The sequence below is a fragment of the Struthio camelus genome, chromosome 11 (assembly GCF_040807025.1).
Source record: "Struthio camelus isolate bStrCam1 chromosome 11, bStrCam1.hap1, whole genome shotgun sequence".
Classification (NCBI taxonomy): Eukaryota; Metazoa; Chordata; class Aves; order Struthioniformes; family Struthionidae; genus Struthio; species Struthio camelus.
The window spans coordinates 21,296,189-21,314,755 of NC_090952.1; positions in this window are offsets into that span (position 1 = coordinate 21,296,189).

Below are 18,567 nucleotides of genomic sequence, written 5' to 3' on the forward strand. Positions count from 1 at the left end.
CTTTTAATTATGAGGAAAAGAAATAAAAAACGGTTTACTGTATCAGCTTTTCATGTCATCTGCTTTCCCTATTTGTCTGTAATGACCAAAGCCCCCACACGAGCCTTCTGTTGTTTTTTGTTCCGTGTTCTGCAACTGTACTCTGGCTGTTGTTAGTGTTTAGGGTATTCTACATTCCTCATCCTTTTCTATATCATGTCCCATTTAACATTAAGAAAGTGGTAACTTCTGTCTAAGAAAGAAGACCAAGTCTGCTAAGAAAACTAATAGCTGTTAATCTTTTGAAAGGTAGTGAATGGGGGAAGGGGTACAGGCTTGAGAACTTACGCAATAAGGAGTTAAAAATAAATTAGTAAGAAAATGGTAGCCGTGTCTCTTTAAAGGCAGCAAACTTGTCCTAGCTGGCTGTCTACAAGTTAGACAATTAAAATTCAAATACAAGACATATGAAATAGGAAAAAAAAACAGATGGCCCTTGGAAGAAGAAATACTTGGAAATAAGATGGCTATTTATACATGTATTTATGCATGCATAAGGGATTCATAAAGGCCTTTTAAAATTGTAGGGTTTTAATTAAAAAGGGATTGTAATTTGTAGAAAGGATAAAAGTAAAACAGGAATCTAAACTGTTCTAAAGCAGTGAGTATAGTACTGAATTTTATAAGCAAGTAAATTGGAAATGAGAAACTATTTTATTAAACATCTGCAAACCTATGTTTTGTTTGTTCTCCAGCTCTTTCATAGAATAAGCCTGGCGCATTCATGCTGGGCCTTTGTTTGCCGAACATTTCATAAGAGATTGATCTGTTCTCCTGACTATGGAGATGCATTTGTGGTGGTGCACATAGACCTGATCAAAATAATCTGAGAAACTAGCAGGATATTCAAAGAAGGTGATGGGATCATAACGACACTTACTATCTTGGTAAAATTATCTGATACTTGAGGTTATGTTTTTAGATACGGGTACTTAACCATCCATCTGAAAAGTTATGTTTCCTCAGAGAATCTGAGGACACCTATTGAATCAAAATCATTATACATAGTTAATACTGATGACTAGTAGGCTAGATTTAGAAACCTATGTATGGCTTTAGGTACCACGTTTATTTATTTTATTTTGTATTTCAGAGATCAATCAGTTTGTCAGAAAAAGAATAGGGGGACAGCAAATGGTGCAAATGGACTCTTAGGAAATATGAGATGCTTATTCTTTAACATGGACAGTACTGCTCTACTGAACTTTATGAGAGTTGGGCCAGATAGTAATTATTTTGTCTTATCTAATCAAGCTCATTGTCAGAGAAATTTACATTGCAAACTCCATGGAGATACAGTGAAAAAAGCACAAAGATCTATGACTACCCTAAGTCAACGTTTTCACATCTATGTTCTTGTTTTCTACATAGAGATTTTATCTACTAGAAGAATTTGAAAGCCTTTTTGGTGTTTTTCAGGAACGTAGCAATTGAGTCAGAACAGGAGCTGTGACCAGGAAATCCAGAATTCCTGAAAAATTATGTAGTCTACATGCAGTAGATATGTCGCTTCTAGGAAATAATAGATTTACTGCACATGTATTATGATCAATCAATCCAAACACAGTATCAGTGCATCTCAAGAGTCAGATTAACTACATGAACACGGATCATCCCTATCTAAATCTTCCAGAAATACAGGACTCAACTGAAGATGTGTTGAACAGTATGCATACATATCCTTCTGCCTGGACCAAAATTTCCTAAGCAGGAAATACCTAGAGAGTATGGATAAAAGACAAAATATCTGCCTTTCACCTCTCACCTTACTCACCTCTCTTTTAAATCAGTCTTAGGTTGTTCACTAGGTTTATTCTTATATGAAATATATTTATTTTATAAGCAACATAAATAATACAACAAAGGCACTCTGTAAAATGCTACAAAAATGACATAGAAAAAAGCAAATAATCTTGATATATGAACTGAGGTTGTATAACTAGCAAACTGTCCAGCACAAACCTTTGGAGATTCCCTAGAAATCTATTCCTGAGGCAATTTCTAGGCCTTATAAAGTGGTGTGCAATAGCAACAACCTTAAATGGAACTCACTTCTGAAGATTTATAAGGTTTGATACAGAAATTGAGGATCTAAAATAATTTCCTACTGATTTTTTTCATATCTAGCTCTACATATCTTCCATATTTTAGTGATTGCCTCAGCTTCATTGTTAGCTTAGTGATATTTGAAAGGTGAATATGAACTTGTTCTATATAAAGAAAAGTAGTTGAACTTGTCATTTCTGGAGTTATTAGTATTCCTTGGTGAAACTGCATTCACTGATGGATCTGCATTTTCCAACATTTAAATCAAGTGGTGAATTTTGATACAGTTACGGTCTCCAAATTTGTGCTGTGTACCTGCTACCCAAATAAAACAGATTATTGATATGAGTTCCATAGTGGAAGTTCTTGTCTAGAGAACATAACTGCTGTAATGAGAGACTAAGTAGGGACTGAACTAGCTGTTTCATTTAATAGGATTTTACGCACTTCCTCTGTGATACAAACTCTACACAAATAGATTCCGGGGTTCAGCAACTGTTAGGAACTCCCTGGAAACCTATTGTTGACTGATCCATGCATTAGTAGGGAGCAAATTGGAGGTGGATGTGAAAAAGGGCAAAGCTCATATCGAAGGCTTCAGGGGACTGACCCATCTGTCTCATTGCTGAGTCAATCTTATCCCTCTCCCCCCCAACAAAATCCAATTCACTTGTACAAATTATTTAGCCACATTTAGGTTATTCAGTCAAGTATCTTAGGTAGTATTAGTATTTGTATTTCAGCCTTTTCTCCTGGGAATCTAAAATGCTACTTCGTCATCGTCAGTCAGTCAAAGTCCAATTGTAATTTTCTATTTCACTTTAAGAGATAGCTTCTTAATTACAGCTCATGTTGACTGAAGAATTTTAAGTACTAGCTGCAGTTTATATTTGGATTATGAATTGCCTTAGGAAAAGGTGAGGTATTCTATATAATTTAATAACAGCACATTTTTTGACCTAATGGGAACTTACTTAACAAAAACTTTTAGAATTGTAATATTACCAGATAAATTACAATCTGCTAGTTCAATCCAGGGAGAAAGGAGTTTCTCTAAACAATGTTGCCAAAAGAGTTATTAGAGGATTTATAGCTTTGACAAAATAATCTAATTCTCATCTGAGAAGCTATGTTAGAGAGGGTGGCTAAGAATAAAACAGGATTAACTTGTAGACAGGGAAAATTCTTGACTGCCCTAAAAAATTGGACAGATTTTAAGTCCTTCAAACACTTCCAGAACTGTTCTTAATACGATAGCAGAGATCTAGCCATCAAAATTGAGAAATGAGACCTTAAAGTCTTGACAAGCCGATCAAGATCATGCCAATGTCTTTTACAAGTGATCCATGAAAACAGAGACAGAAGGACTTGGAAGATGAAGAATGAGACTGCCTGGGCTAATTACTTAGCCACTGTTGTCGATGCTGCTGTGAAAGGACAAAGTTCAGTACAACTTAGCCACCCAACTATGTACTCAAATTCATGGGTGGGTATTGGAACCCGCAATAAACTTTACCTTGCTATACCTACACTGGCATTCATTCCTGAACTAGGTACTTTACAGAGTTTAAAGCTAGTTTGGGTATGCATGCAGAAGCTAGAATCAGAACAGGGAATGATGTAAACAGCATCTCTAGAACGTAAGTAGCTCATGTCAGGATTTGTCTTCTCAAGTATTTTGGCCATTCCAGCTGTACTGTCAGCACTTCTGCACATAAATAAGTTACCTAGCACCTATAAACATACTCTGCCTTTATTTGAGCTGGGACAATGTTGTATGACATCCTCTCTCCTTGAAATAGCCTGTCCTTCACCATCAGTCAGGTAATATATATTAGTCCCATCTGATTGCTCTTCAATTGCTTTAAGCTGATTTAATATGAAATTTTACTATGATTTCTTACTGCATTTTTTTCCATTGACTTTAATTATACTTCTAAGCCTTGTGGATCAAGATATATTTTATTAAAAATAATAAATGGACAGTTCTTGTAGTTTCTGATAGATTAATCAAGTCCAAGGACTGAAAAGATAGAACAGGGATGAATGATAGATGATAAATTTGAATACCTAAGAATTTAGACATGAATTTCAAATGCAAGTTGCTAGTTTTTTCTTAAGAAAATGCTATACAGAAATTCTATTTTATTTGCGTGCTGCACTGTTAAGAACAGTTTCTGTTGTCATATATTGTTCCTGTTTTTATATTCTCAGTGCACTCCCCAAAAAAGCATTAGAGTAAATTTAGGTCATCTTTACAGGGATCTATTCATTTAAAAATAATTGTCTCCAAATGAGAGTGTCAGTTACAAATTCTTTAACTGATACATACAGTGGTGACGTGCATTATTACTCCTATCATATTAGCAATCAAACTGGTACTTTAGAGATTAGATACTAGATACTTTAGAGATTAGATACTAGTTTCTACATACAACATACCCATGCTTGGAGAACAGCCCTGGCATGTATAAAAGTAGAAAGGGGAAGCAAATGAGGAGATCTGATAAACTGGCCAACACCCGTATATCTTTCTTTTATTTGAATGAAAATCATCAGCGTGTGTGCTGAGTGGTGAAACAGTGTGTATGCAAGAGGTTAGCTGTTCACTGAAAATAAGAAAGAAAGGCATTAAGTACACCAGTTCATAAACAAGGAGGCAGCGTTACCAAGCAAACTAGAGAGAGACCTTTTTGAAAAATCATAGCTAACGAACATCAGATTTAACAATCATGTTTAGATAAGATAGGAATTTATTTACAAAACTTTCCGTAGGATCTTGGCATAATTATGTTAATACATGTAATAATACATTAGCTAATCATAAATTAATAATATTAGCTATTAAAATTTCATTATATCATTATACACTGAATCATTATACACTGAATTTTTTCCTAATTTTTGTTGACTGTGATCTTGCAGATAAAACATACTAAAATGTGATTGCTTCCTTTTTCTTAGCATCCCTAAATTTTTCTCACTAGTTTACAACTTGAATGTATATTTAACAATATAAGTGTTATACAGATGTAGTTTATATGCCACCGTTAATTATTTGATTAGTTAATTAGCAATTCTAATGGTCATTACTGAAATACTCGGTTAAGGTTTCTGCTGTTACATATAGTAATTGATCAGTTTTTCTGGAATGCACACAAAATGATAGAATACATTTATATTCTATTACCCTGCTGATCAGGTTTTTTTAGGCATACACGTAATGAGTGCTTGTGAGACAAATTTGAAAGGAATTAAGGAATGGGAGACTGTGCTAAAGACAGCAGCAGCTATTAAAAGTGATAAGGAAAAGAAATTATCATTCAAGCAAAAGAAATTATCATTTCCCACTGCTCACAAAATTCATTTCATTCAGAAATTTAGTCCAATAAGACTAAACTAGCCTTTCTGTAAAATCCAGGGCATTTGCATTTCTCATTACCTCATAAAAATCACACTAAATTTTATGCCACAGCTAAATTTTGTTATCTAAATGTTCATATACTTGTTAACATTGTACACTTGCACTTACGTGATGCACAATTACACTAACAAGAGAGAAGACGGTTTTAAATGTGTCTGCTTAATTTCAATAATTTGTAGGCCAGATCCAGACCTTCTACCACTGGCACTCTTTTATTGTCAATGGGGTTATTCAGCTGAATAGAAAATTGGATTTTGTATGATCTGATTGATGCACTCTGTGGGAAAATGTAGGTAATAGTCCTTTTTCCATACTGGTGTTCTGCTAAAAAAAAATGTATGGATGCTTATAAAGCATGACCATGAGGAAATGTTAATAATCTTAGATCTAGTATAGAGTTGCACAGCCTGAATTAAAGAGCACCGAGGCCACACATCAAATCCAGTACATAGCAGAAGCAATGAATAACTGTCCTTTCAGTGAATACAAGAGATTTCTGTGAGAAGTGGTGTTCAGACCTTTGCCTGCTAGGACATATAGAGTGCTTGGACTAGAAGAGGTTAAGCAATAGCCTCTTGGCCACTAGACAAAAATGAGCTCATGCCAAAGCAAGCCTAAGCCCTAAGGCCATGCACTGTGTCAGCTCGTTGCAAAGCCTATTGCCATCTACTAATAACAGCAACAATCATACTTACTAGGCTATGTAGCTGAACTCAACCCAAATATCAGTCTGGTTGAGTAATCTGAGGTTTTGCAGTCCTAAGAGCATGGCATTTCTTTAAAATGGCTTTCCAGATCCAACAGCAGTAACCTGCCATTACAGTGCTTAAAGCGCAGTTTTCCAGGATGTAAAAGAAAAGTGCAAAAGTGTACATGTCCAGTTTAGGAATTTATAACAGCCTTCTTCATAAAGAAAGTATTTTCTGGCTGTATGAGGCAGCCTGACTTCCTGGCTGAAGAAATGGCTATGGAGACAGAAAACTAACGAGAGCTACCTGATTAAGAAAATCCTAAGCCTGTTTCATTAAAATATGTCTGTTGTTTGAGTATATTGTTTTAAAATGCCATACATATAGCAGAATATATTACAAGTTTTCATAACAGCGTATCTTTAGAGCAATAAGAATTACAAGACTGTCCTGATACAGCAGGTAACCTAAACGTCTAACATTTTGTAAGTAGTGTTTTTCAAAGTGGCTAAAACTGTATTTATTTTTTAATGAAACGATGTTAATTTGAAGACCGTCACACTCACTTTGCAGTACTTCTGAAGTTTCTTTATCCTGGCAACTTTTCGTGATTTTTGCCTCCAGTTAATAGCAGGTACTACTGTTGGAGAGGGAAAGGGGAAATCCTGATATATTGTTCTATTTGAATCTTAGCTAAGCGGGTTACAATACAAATGCCATCTACTGAGAGCATGTCATTTCTCCTTCTGCTCTTTGAATGGTTTTTGTTTCTGTGCCTATTGTTATGAAATTAAATAAAATGCATTGCAGTATTAAAACCTTGTTCTAATATAAACAAAAAAAATAGAATCTTAAGAAGAAATAATCCTGTGAAGGAAAAGTACTAGATTGTGAAGGTTATATCAATCTTAAAAGATGAATTTTTACAATAGAATGATATAACGGACACTTTACAATGGTTTGTTCAAATGGTTTGTTCAATGGTTTGACCAGAGTAGCCACATAAGGTAAGTAATATGCCCGTTTCTACAGATGGACAAACAGAAGCATAGAATTTCAACAGCTAGATTTGAGTGCCTCAGTAGCGAAGAAAACTTTGAACACAGTATATATGGGGCCAGAGGGGATTTTGATTGTTATTTTTTAACTTATATTTTAACTCTTGCCAGTTCTGCTTTTCTTGAAATGTGTGGATGATTAAATAAGCAGTCATATAAGTTATCATATATATTTGACTGTAAACTGATGAAGTGAGAAAGAAAATGATTAACATAAAACATACGTGCTCAGTTCAAATGGCTAAAAGGCAAACTTTTGTTGAATTGCAACATCAGCTGTTTCCTTAGGGTTTCCAGTATCTCTTCAGCTTTGTACTGTGTCATTTTAACAATACTATTATAATTAAACCAGTACAAACCTTCTGGAGCTAGGTGACTGAAATTTAACTCTATTCACTGTAGTTTTATTTTAGTCTTCTGGAAGTTCAAATCCCATTTTACTAAGATGATGAAGACTAAAGAAAACAATGGCAAACAATTCAGACCTTTAATAGCTCCCAAATAAGGTCACCATGCTTACCTGAATTTTCAGTGTTTTCAGTAAATCATCATCAAGAATGGGGTTATCCAGGGATATTCATGTCCTGAACGCTGGATAGTAGTTCTTTATATAAGGCTAGAAATGCTTTTCATACTGAAAAACACTGTTTCGAATTAGACCTAATAGCTCTCTGGAAGTCTTACTTTTGAAGCTATAATTCCTCATCATTTATTTGTTTCTTATGCTGAACGTTCAATAAGCTTTCAATAGAATGTGTGTTTGTGACTGACTAGCACTGAAAGTTTGATTCTCTCCAAAATATAGCACCAAGCCAACTCGCTGCTTCACCGTGGTGCTCCTGGAAGGTTTACTTTTCTTTAGTGTATATGTTCTTTTAAAGGTTAAGTTTTGTTGATCTGCAAATCTTCTATTGTAGAAACTGTGTTGGGATGTGCTTTCCCAAAGCAAGAGAACTCATAGAAAATATACCTTGATGGCAAAGTAATACTTGTATTTTGTTTAACCTATCAAACATAGGATGTCTAGAATGCTATTTGGCCTCTTTTGAAATCTAAAATTTACTTTACTCATTGCTGCAGCATAAAACAAAATTCTGTGAGTTACAGATGGTTACCAAATTGACAATGCATTTACTGAAGCATAAATTTCCACCCCACTGAAACTCTACTTCCCATGTGCTCGAGAGATTACTGGAATAACACAAAGCGACAATATTCATGGGTATGCAGGCAAACATATGATGCATACAGCATATGTTATATCTTACCTTCATCTTGAGCTGAAGGGAATTGATTTAAAAAAAAATGCTCTTAGCAAAAGATCTTTTCAGTTCAGTCAAAACTCTTTCTCACTTCCAATGGCATGAAGTCTTAGACTGGCATAAAGATGCCGCTCTTCAGATCTATATTTTATGTTAGGCATGCTGCACTGCTAGCCACATACTCTGTAAACCTTTTTGTAGCTTTTACACAGCTACCTGTGCTAATAGACAATACTAAGACAAGGACTTTTCCCCCCTGATCATAACTATCACCGTTCCAGTCTAAATAATGAAATCCTAGGTCTCTGGCATTTTGCTTTAAACTGTACAAGCATATATTCTCAAAATACAATTTTATATTTATAAACAAAGTGCATATAGAGCGTAGCTATGCATTGGACTCTAAGCAAAAACATGTGGTTCCTAAAGCTAGTCAAAATAGCATGCAAGTCCATGCACATAATCAACATATACACTTGTTTGTGACTTAGAATGTGAGACATACATCCACTGTCTCCTATACATATACATATACATATATAAATGTGTGTATGTATAAAATGTATATATTTACATTTACACACACTGACAGTGGTACTTCAACATTACCGTGAACATGTGTTTCTGAGTTCTACACACAGATTTTTTTCTTCTCCTTCCACAAGAACCTGATTTAGAAATTTGGACTCTGTTGAAAATTCAGCGTTAAACCATCTGTTTTTTAATAGATATTGCTGGGTTATTTCTCCAGTGATTTACTAATTCCGTGGAGAACTTGTATTCCATTAATAAATTGTACTTTCTAAAATAAAGCTTCTACAACATCATCTCTATTGCATATTATAAAATGAAAGAGAAGGAAAAGATTCTGGGAAATATCACAGAAAATATGAAAACAAAATTATAGCTTTTGTACCAGCTGTATTTTTGGCAGTCCTGAAGGAAACGAAAAATTTTCAAGCTCTCTAAGATTAGCAGAACTAGTAAGGAATAGAGAGATCCCAGACCTACCATTTTCACCAGTACAAGACCAACTTTAGGGCTCAATTTTTTACACAACTATTATTGTGCAGCTTTCTTCAATGGAATTGCGAAGTATAAACTCAGACAACGTTTATCTTACATAATATTTAATAGAAGAGATGCACGAGCCAAAAAGAATACAACTTGATTTTTAGATATTTCATTAGTTTTTTATACAAGCTGAGAAAAATTTTGATTTATTTGTCACTGAGAAGATTTAAACCAGATTCAAGGATGTCATTTTTACTCCATTTTTACAGCATAAACATACTCCAAAAGTTTTACATGACTTTCCTACTGTCTGTGTGAGAAAAGTTTATGATCCAGCCCTTCACTTCCAGTTACCTTACACAGAGCGCTGTTTCCTTACAAAGCTGTTAATCTTATCCCTGAATGCATGCTTCTGAGCTTGTATCTCTGTACCTTTTGCCCCCAGAAGAAATTCTGGGCAGAGCAAAGAAAAGGAAGAGTCAGAAACAAGTAGAACACAGGAAAACTAGAAAAAGTTGCCCACTATAGTATCTATACAGTTATGGATAAAATATGATCCTTTAGAGTAGCAAACTAAATCAAAGAGCATTTTTTTTTCCTACATCATTCTTCTTTTTTCACTTGGACTGAGGAGGAGAAACCTTACAAATTTGAGCAAATCTTCCCATTGTCCCAAAATATATAAGCCAAATTCACTGAACAGTTTCAACTGAAAGCTATTTTTTGGTTTAGAGTCACAGAGTAATTAGAAAAAGAGATATCATTTTTACTTTTTTTTTGTCTGGAAGCTCAGTAGTGACAGCATGCACCTAAGATGCAGGAGACCTAAGTTCAGTTCTCAGGAAGCTAGAGAGTCATTCTCCATCAAAATCCTTTGTCCAAATCCCCATTCTGAATTGGGTGGAGAGTGGCTTTTTATATGTGTCTTCTATTCCCCACCCAAAGAAGCTGGAAGTAACTTGAAATGGATTTTTCTGAATTCTTGTGGCTGGAGCTAGCAAATATATCTGTATGAAATATTTATATAATCCCTGAGTCAGAGAAAGAATATAAGTCACTAACTTGGCGGCTGGAACACTCATCTGGGAAAACAGGGCATGTAGTTATTAGTCTCTTTTCCAAATCTTAGAGATTTATGCAGGATGGAATAGCTGTGTATAAGAGAATAAGAAAAGCATGCCTCAACAGCCCACCTAGGGCACTTTTTCTGGAAACAGTTAATGTGAGCTCACATCTGTGCAGGCAGAGGTCTGAACTGAGGCTGGCTCTCCTACAGTCTGGGAAACATCTCTAGTTAAAGTAAGCTGTTGGGTAGAAAGAAAATGCTATCATTACCAAATTTATGAATCTAATCCTTTATTTTCTTTTCTCACAGGTGCCCAAAATGCATTTTTCATTCAAGTTCACATGGAAAGCTTGAGCTGACTTGATTTCTTTTCATTTGCTGGAGATATTTTTTCTTTTATTTGGTTTTATCCAAAACAATTTTTTGGCCTTCCGATTGACTTAGTTGCACAGTACTAGTTTCAAATAGTTTCAGCTTTTGAAATGAAGGGCCTCAAGCTCACCTGGTTTTTATGGCATCACGTACAAATTTCAAATTCACATGAATATTGTCAAGGTTAGCAAAGAACCACTGTTCTTTGTGTCCAGTGGCTTAAAATTGTTCTGGGAACACAGAGAAAGAATGAAGAGACTATGTTTTTTGGTCAGCAACAGCACAATAGTGAAGCCTTGATGAACGAGCTGCCCTTTTCACGCACACAATTCGTACACTAGGAAGATACAGGAAAGCAGAGAAAAACAGTAATGGCAAAAAAAAAAAAGCATCTTATAACTCTCTAATAATTCCTTTTAAAAATAAAGTCCACTTGTTTCTTAATAGGTAATAATAAATGGCAATAAGAAGAGATACCTTGTGCTGGAATAGACATGATATAACTTTAATACTTCATAGTCAAGGAAAAGGCAAGCATCCAGTCTCTCTGGAATTGCCACTTTTTTGGATCATCTGGCAGAAAGTGCTATACGAGCAGCACAGCTGGGCCTTTTGCTCTCAGGAGAATCAAGTGAAATACCCTTGTGCCAGACTCAGCTGGCTTAAAACAATGCATGCCCAGAGTTGTCTCCCAGTTGCCCACAAAATGCTTTTTTTAATCTATCTTGCACTAACTGGAATTAGTTCAGCATTTCAGATGGATTAGTAAGTATTTTAATAGTGTTCCAAACATAGGTCAGTCCCAAAGAAATTTATGGATGTCTTGAAGGCTACCATCAGAAACATCAAACTGTCAGTGATACAGAATGCTAATTATTTTAGTACTGTGTTAAACTACAATAATTATAATTTCTCTATCACTGTTATAACATAGAGAATTTTTTTCAGCACCCATTTCCATGCAGTAATATACAAATTAGAATGCTCATTAAAAATAAACACTAACACTGCAACATAAAAAAAAAGGAATACCTTTTCCTATTGGAATAGTAGATATGCTTCCTTAGACCCCAGTCTTGTGAATACATGCACAAATTTTTAATTTGATCCTGCCTGAGCAGTTCTACCGAAAGTTAAGAAAAAGTCTAGCTCAGAAGGTCAGACAAAAGCCTATCAAGTACTCACCTAACTTAACTCTTTTTTTATTATTATGTAGATAAGTAGATCTTCTATTCTAAAAGATTCTCACTAGTAGTGTTGTGATAGCGTGACATTCATACTGTTTCTCTTTGTAATTGTTTTGACTGGTAGATATGCCATTCTCAAAGCGATAAGAAGTGCATCCAACAAACATGCCATATAAATGTTTGGAAGGTTTTACTAATCCGGTCGGTTCAATAACAGAGAGATTGCACAGGATATACTTCAGCAGTTGCAAAATCTTGATTCTGCAGTGGTGAAACGTCTACGTGCACCAAGCGGGCAATAAAAATTGTAAATAGTTATATATTTTTTAAGAAAATCACAGATGAGAGAAAGTAAAGGAAATATTTCTCATCATTTGGTGAAGACATCATAAAGAATGAAAATAGGGGGAAAAATCAATCACAAGGAGTAAATCAATCACAAGGAGTAAGATAAGCTATTATCTATATCTTAGAAACGTAAAGAGGAAGCCACCATTTACACTAAATAAAGTTTCCCAATTTCTTGGGAAAAAAAACCTAGTAAAGGTAAAAACAAATCCTTGGATAGCTGTAAAACCGCAAGCCTGCATACTGTCATTCTTCTAATGTTTTTATCTATATTGAAACAAATTATAAATATCCAATGTCTACAGAATTTCAAAAAATTTTAGTTTAGTTCACTAAGATTGAAAAATCATAGTGTTTTGTTAGAACTTAAAGGGCCTGAAGCTACATTAGATATTCTAGATAAAAAGCCAAAGATTTGGGGAGGGGAAGGGAGAAGCCCCTAGGAGCACATTATGTGGCATTCCCTTGTCATAACTTGCTGGATGAGACGTCTCTGAATGGCTGTGGACTTCCAAGTCAGCTGAAAGATATTGACAACCATTAAATTGAACTGACAAGCATTGCCTTAAGACAGTGGCAGAATTTTGCACTTTGTATCATAAAGACAGAAAGAGCTTCTACAACGCTATCTTTTCCAAGATTTGACAATATATTTGCATACCAGGTAAATTCAGTTAATTAAGAAGGAGAAATTGAGTTATCTTCCTCTAAAACTAAATTTTCTGCATCATCTTCATGAGCAGTGCTGTCAGTGGGAAAACTTCTCTCAGCAGGAAAGGTATCAATTTCAAAGTCAGTTGTACGGTATAAATAGTATACAAACACTGCCTTCAATTTAAAAATGGAAAAACATATTTAAAATATTAGTACAAACAGATCTTCAGCTTTGGCACTAATGATGATACACCTTTTTCAAGAGTTATTTTTATCTTCTCTACCTCAGAAATTAAAAGCTGATCTTCTATATGTTTAGCCAGTCCTCACATTTTAGGAAAAAATGATTCAGTTGACTTTTTATTTGCACAGTTTATTTATCGTGACAGTTTCCAGTAATCTGTTGTGAGAACAGGCCATTAATGCATATATCAGCCAGGGCATAGAAACATACCCCCAACTTTTACCATTATTTGAGACTACCATTACAGAAAAATGCGAATAGATTTGTAGTACAGATTTGCTTTTGAATTGAATTTTCAGTTTTGAAATTGTGAGTATAAACTTTTGAACTAAAAGTTAAGCTAAAACCTTATGTTAGGTTTTGATGAGTTTGTCTGGGATAGAGGTAGATGTCCACCTGCTGTTTGCCATGATCTTATTCCATCGGCTCAGTACTCTGGGATGTAGCCAGTTAGAAAAGGGTCTAGAGAGCATATTTTTAAAATGAGTCTTCAGATGCAGATGCCAGTATGCAGCTTAGCATCTCTTCCTGAGTTTATAGCATATTACTGAAGCTGGCCAGACTTTTCTAAACAATGTTTGTCTTCTGAGATCCGGTACACTGGCAAAGGCAAAGCCTGCAAGGAAATTAGCAACTTAAATGAATACTTTCTAAACATCTTTTGGGGGAAAAATTGTATGTGCTTAATGTTGAAATCTAATTATAGTTTGAAATGTCAGGTTGAAATTGATAGTGTCAAAACTTTTTATTCCACAAAACCTTGTAAATTAAAATATGTGCTGAAATCTGGGATATCCTGTTTAGGGAATTATTCTGGAAAATCGCTACAGAATATTGTAGATTCTTCTGAAATTTCTGTGTTCAGAGCACATATTCTCTATTAAGTTTTAGCAATTGAAACAACAAAGCAAATATGTGGAAACTGCAGTGTTGCTGGCCTGAGACTACAGTATTCTTTCACAGATAGATTCTGTTACATGACAAAACAGCAGCCACTACCAGCACACGGTGTAACCTAACCGCTTGCGTACGGCGACAGATGAGGATACTGTATTGCTGCAAATAATAATGTATTCATTCTGCATGTTAAATGTATACAGACTCCATTAAAAACCTGAAATCCACACCTATGCGTCCTTATATGATGCACATTGTACTGAGTAGATCTCAAACTAGAACACACAACTAAAAATTAACTGTGAGGTAATTCGGAGAGGAAAATAGGTGAAGAAAGCGACTACTTTTGTAAGCAATATGCTTTTTACCTGAATATAAATATCTCCGTTGAATGAATACTTTCTGCCCATTCGCTTTCAGTATGAGCTTCAGGCTTTAATTTTGACTGGAAAGCTTTAGCACCCGTATTCCTGAGACACTGACTTCTTCCCATTAATAACTTTAACAGCAGTGTGGAAGTTGAGAAAACTATCAATCCCTAGGCTTCACAGAGGAAAGGAACTAATAGGTCTTTCAAAGAAATGGATGGTTCCTTCATGTGTTATTCTGAAATTTTGCAAAGAATTTGGTTATGTAAATTGTATTTCTAGATTTTTCTGATTTATAAAACCAGGCCTTCTATTTTACTTGATCTTAATCTAAAACTGATTTGCATAAGTGTCATGAAATAAGCAACGATAACGAATAAGAACCTATTGCTTATCCACTTTTTAAGCACAGAACTTGCCAGCTGCTGAGTGACCAAACATGTACAAAAATGCCTTTTGACTGTTGGACATTGTCAGCATTTAGATGCATTATTTCCTAAGGTTGTGGTTGGTTTCAATCAATACTTACCGCTCAGTTCAGTGCATGTTATTGACTTCACCTGAAGTCACCTGATGACTGCTTAATGTTTTGTATTTTTACCCTTTGCTGACATTTTGGTTATCTCCACCAGAAGCAGTGTGTTGTTTATGTGTAGAAACTATATTCGGCATTTTTCATCTTTCATTAAATTCTTTTATTGTTTGCACTTCACTCAGTAAGATGAAGGCCTGCAGCTTACCTTCTTTTCTTTTATTTACCCCCGTCATATGATTAAGTTGAGAAAGATTTTGTCCTGCAGACCACTTCTCCAGTATTACTGGAGAAATGATAGTAGACTCTCTCATTCAATTTAGCTGATATTTTACATTACGGAAACCAGAACATTCAGAGTCAAACCCATGACTAGATTCATTTGAATCTAGTGAAAATACATCAGGCATGAACTAGGCTTTTCAAACCCTCTCAGAGCCCTTAAGCAAATATATAAAATATCTCTGTCCTAATCTGAACTTTCTCTCTATAATGTGCTTAGTCCTCTGAGAACTCCAGTTTTGCAGAACATACCTAGATGTAGCCTTTCATTGAAATGGAATATATTACTGGGAAATACCTAGAAATATATACTTGTCACGGCAATCATATCAGCTACAATATCTAGGGCTATGTTTGAATGTTTTCTGCATTAACAAACACAAGCTTATTGGTGAGAATATATGGTTAAGCACTCTGACACTCACTGTGGAAATATTTGTCTAGTGTATTCATTCCTGAAGAATAATGTTACCAATTTAAAAAACAGAGCATTGGAGAGACTGCTGTGATTACTTCTTTAGGCTGGTTTCAGGATTACTGTATCAGTTTTTATGTTATTTTATTTCATAATGAAACCATTGTTTTAAATCCTCAGACTTCCTCTTCTTCCTCAATTCCTTCCCTCTCTATTATATTGTTGCAATATTGGTACAGAATGCTAACAAATGCTGTACTTCTCAAGTCCTTATATTGAAGTTAGTTGCATTGTTGTAGGTGTTTATAAGAGAACTTCCAATAGTTATTTCACCAACATAAGGACATGCCTGCTATAGGGGAGATGTATGTTTACAATTTGTTGAAAAGTAGTTAAAAACAGCAGTCTTTTATGTCATAATTATAAATTTGTAAATTGCCAGATTATGAACACAAAATGCTATCTATGGTAGAAGTCCCAACACTTCTAGTCACAGCAAGACATTAGCAAGACATTATGGAGTCACATAAAGCCTTATAGGGTGTTTTTTTTTGCCATCATCTGATAAGACAGTGCCTGAATGTAAACAATGTCGGTACATCCCAGTCACACGACTGCATGTTTATGGCCTTGTCTCAAGGACTGTCATGAAAAAAGATGATGGGCCATGTAAATTGGTTCAGTTGGCTGTATCCAGCTTGTCAGCTGTAGACTGACTGATGTTCATTCAGCTAGGGTAAGTGCACACTGATATTTCTAAACTAAGAAACATGATGAATATATTTACATGAATTTATGAAAATCACAATTTTCCCCAAGTTATAGGATGAAGCCTATATGCTGAACCTTCAGCTCCATATTGGCAAACTCATCTGCCTATGAAAGCCCTTTAGGATCCAATGTTATGTTTTTCCCTGCACATAAGGCTGAGCTCTATTTGCAGATTGCCTTGATTACATTCTAGCTCATTCTTCTACACTCATTCACAGTGATTTCACTATAGCTGTTCTCCAGTTGTTTACATTTGAAATAAACAAAAAATTCACCAAATATTCATATTCCATTCACACTTTTACCAAATGCAACCAAAGCAACCAAAACCTGTTCCTGTTTACATCTTTTAGCCTTGTTATTCTAAGGAAATTAGATTTGACTGGTCATTTTATTTGTGCATGCATGTGTTTTTGCAACCTTCCCTCACTGTTTTGCCTAGGGGTGAACGTCTCCTGAGATTGACAGAGAGTCTACAGTCTTAAATATATTAAATTCCTACTGGAGAAAATCAGCAGTTAGACGGAGAAGAGAGTTTCTATTATTCATATAGTTTAGAGAAAGTCTGTAGCAGTAGCTAAGGCCCCAGAAAATCTACATAGGAGGATGTTGCTGTGAACAAATAGTGCTCCAACTGCTGTGCTACTGTTCTCCAACAAGGGAAAAAAACTTTATTTAGAAGTTATTAGAGAGCAAAAATCTTATTGCAAGGGAATCTATAGGAAAGCAGGCTTCCTGTGGGTCCACAGCTTGTAGAACAACTTGTCATTTAGTTGTGTGTCTTCTGTAATGCAGCTTCTATCTAAAGCAATCAAAGTATGCGTTAGAGTCGTTATCAGTTCTATTACTTCCGTGCTCCTAATTTTCAAATCTTCAGAATGATATCTTTTGTTCTATAATAAATTAATTGTATCTTAAATCTTCTGTCATTGACAGATAGGTTTCTTTATTTAACTATAAATATGAAGATGCTGAATTATTTGTGTTCTTGACTGTTGCTTGTATGATAATTTTGTTTTCTTGTGAATAAGTGCATTATTTTCACATTATGATAATATTATTTCCCTTAAAATCTGCATGAAAACCAGGCTGAACTATTTATGTTTCTGGAAACATACATGTATAGGTAAATATAACCTGCTTTTAGTCTGTAGAAACATTCTCTTCAAATCTTTTCTGTATCTTTTTGTTATTGTTAATGCTCGTTAGAGCACTGCTTTCCTGGTGTTACCGGTTCATTCAATCCAATCGATGAATAGGGTGGCTGAATTCTCCATCAATTTCACACGTAGAATCCTGTTATGGAATGGAGGAAATACGTTTGATGTGCAAAGCCAAGAATTTATTATTAGTCTAATTGAAGTCTTAGCACTCCAATAAAAGAAATATCAGTAGTTAAGTTATAGTGATAGTAATAATCATAGTTCAAATTACATACAGTTAAAATTAATATAAACAAATGTTCTAGTATCCACTACTTTCTCTGATGTTAGCTCACTTTTCGTCTAGGTCCTGATAAGGTCAGTGGCTTCAGCTGGGAAGTGGGCACAAAGTATAGAAAATCATAAGCATTCTGAGACCTCTGCTGGGGTGGCTGTAATGTTAATGTTTGTGTTTTTTTCCTTATCACTGTACATTCTGCTTGGGGTCATTTTTAGGTATTTGCTAACATGTTCTATGCCTTGCTCTTCATTGGTTTGAAATCCCACGTTACACCCAAATTCGCTCGAGATGGCTTGTTTTACGTATGTTGGACACTTGTTTTTTTCCTCTTTGTTATCCCTAAACCTGTTTTTGTCCAGCTGTATTCTTCTTATGACCAATTATTGACCACTGAGTTACTATATAGCCCTGCCGTCTCCAGCATCATCCTGTGACTGTATTTTCAAGGCTCCCAAT